Raw genomic sequence first — 2,713 nt, 5'->3', positions numbered from 1 at the left:
GTTAACATAAAGGTCCTCTGTTATTTTAAGGAACGGAATAAAGGAAATGCTGTTGGAATATCTTCCTTAAATTTGGCTATAGCGCTGTCAAATAGGCATCTAGTGTAGAAGCTTTTATTTAATTTGGTATAGTCGGGTAGTAAGAATTCAAAAGTTATTAGAGAATGGTCTGATAATAAAGGATTCTGCGGTAATACTATTAAATCTTCAATTTTGATGCCATATGTCAGCACAAGGTCGAGGGTGTGGTCAAAACAGTGCGTGGCCTTATGCACACTCTGACTAAAACCAATTGAATCTAGTAGTGAGTTGAAAGCAATACTACGGCTATCATTGTCAAAGTCCACATGGATATTAAAAACACCTACCTTTGTCTGATTAAGAACTATACCTAATAAAAACTCTGAGAATTCAAATGTTCAGAATATGGTCCTGGAGCTCGGTAAGTGAAACCCAATATAATTGGCTGTAATGTTTTCCATGATGGACGTTGAAGATTAAGAACAAGGCTTTAAAACGAGTTATAATTTACGTTAGGAAAATTAACATATAGTGTTTTATCACATAGATGAAGCCAACAAGGTTGCATGTTCCATGTCTTAACAATTACAGATAAGTCACATTTAACTTTGCAGTTATAAAGTAGTACCAACAGTAAAATGGGCAGTTAATGCATTCCTGGCTGTAAAATAACACATTGTCAATTGAACCTAAAAAATTCCAGCATGATATTTTTTACAGATGCAGTGTGAAATACAGATACAAATCCAAAAGAAGAAATGAAATTGAAAATCTGAGTCCTAATCTAGACATCATTTTAAATTAATAGTAAAAAACATTACTTTGGCTTTTGAAGGCAAAGATGATACATCCTGGATCAGGGCACTTTATACAGATGAGTTCATAGCTGGAAGACTTGGTTACCTTATACTGTACTTTCCATCCCAGACATGCCCTGTGCCACCAGACACAACATAACTAAATCTCTTCATTCACACTTGCCAAGGATATGACCAAAAAGATCAAAGTCCGAAAGAAACGGTAGAAAGTTAATGTCTGTTTATGGATTTATGTACAAGATTGTTTTGTACAGCTTTAGCTTATCCTGCTCATTAAGGCGCAGGAATAAATGGGTTTAAAGACCAATTAATATTCAATGTCATGTAATGTTACAGTAGTTTTCAAGCTATATAGGGAAGTTGTGGCACATCCACAGACATCTCTGGTGAGGTTATCCTCATCAGGTAAGGTGGTCGGTGGACGGCAGTAGTTAAAATAATCAGACTGCCATTATCACACAACCCACAGGAGCCGAGACATAATTCCCAGCCCACATGAGCCGGGGAGATGACAGGTGCCTCTTTTTCATGAATGGGAAGACTTGTGTTTGAGTGGGGAATTCTTTGGGGGTTTGTTTGCAAAAATAACTACAACTTAAATTTTAGGATGGCTTTCTCCTCTCTGTAAGGATAGCTGTGGTTAGATGTTAGTGTATACACATTCATATTCATGTTAAATAGGTGTTTGTGATGCAGTACATACTTTATAGGTAATACCTGGGATATTGGCATGCATTTTTATCCTTTTGTTTATTGTATCCTTGTGCTGCAAGCTTTTTGACGAAGTGGCTTTTCTGATTTTGTCATGTAATATGATAAAAGTTGTTCTTATTCTTTTGTATATTCCAGCTCTTTCTACTTCTAAGAGGCTTCCATACCAGGACCAATGCCTCTTTCATAAATTTACCTTACCCAATCAATTCACCTCAAGCTTCTCAGAGACACTCGTAAATCATTAAAAAAATGGCTGAAAAAGTGACAACAGCGACAGTAAATAAATGTTTGTTGTTTCTTTTCTTTCCTTGTTTCCCACCCTCTTTCTTTCTCTACTCTTTGTAATGGATGGGCTATTGTTGGTGCTGCCCTCTGGGCAGGGAGAGTTGTTTACTTGGGTGTGAAGTCCCCCATCCACCAAGGGTCTCTGTAGGGGATGTTCTTGTAGCAGCCTCCCTCCTAACCTCTCTATACCTCAAAAAGTTAATAGCATGGAGGAGACGTGATTTATATCAGCCTTGGAACCACCACCAACAGACTGACTTCTTTGTGCTCATGGCCTGTTCAACCAGCCACATTCATCAAGAAAGATCACATTTAGAATTTGCTCCAAACTCAGTAGATGGGATTTAATTTCTGGAGAGTTTTTCTAAATAAATAGTCTCCCACATTTTGGAAGTAACTCCAGGATATATTACTGAGTTGTCACTGTTCATGGTGTAAAACTTTTGCAAGAGAGGATGCAAAATGGTGGTGTAAAATATCAATATGTTGGAGCTCAAATAAAACTCGTTGCTGTCTGTTCAGGCGAAATACATGCATGAAAAAACAAAACATTGAGATGGATTATATGCTGCGTAATTTTAAAAGAAATTGCAATTCGTTTTAAGCCCTGTAGCTAACAATACAGTAAGGCATTTAAACTTCCCATTCACACAAAGGTCATTTTCATGTGGACTGTCACATTATAAAGTATTGCCTGTTTGCTTCACCTTTATAAAGACCCTAATTCACAGATTTACACAAAACACTTTGCTCTTTCAATTTCGTTCAATGAACAAAATGAACTTTGCAAGAAATTACCCTTTAATTGCAAGCCTCAGCTATACTCACAACAATCATAACACTATGGCATATTCTGCTGTTCTGTTACAGCATGT

At 36.9% G+C, this 2,713-nt stretch overlaps 1 long non-coding RNA gene across 1 annotated transcript in view; it reads left to right on the top strand.

Annotated features, from left to right (window-relative positions):
- Positions 1 to 355, top strand: part of LOC116705579 (uncharacterized) — a 19,460-nt gene extending 19,105 nt beyond the window's left edge. The window contains exon 3 of the long non-coding RNA XR_004335966.1: positions 44 to 355. This is a non-coding gene — a long non-coding RNA (uncharacterized LOC116705579). The remainder of the gene's footprint in view (positions 1 to 43) is intronic.
- Positions 356 to 2,713: the final 2,358 nt, after the last annotated feature.

Source organism: Etheostoma spectabile, chromosome 17, assembly GCF_008692095.1.
Source record: "Etheostoma spectabile isolate EspeVRDwgs_2016 chromosome 17, UIUC_Espe_1.0, whole genome shotgun sequence".
NCBI lineage: Eukaryota > Metazoa > Chordata > Actinopteri > Perciformes > Percidae > Etheostoma > Etheostoma spectabile.
The sequence above is the reverse complement of the archived record's forward strand: the minus strand, read 5'-3'. Positions and strand labels throughout refer to the sequence as shown.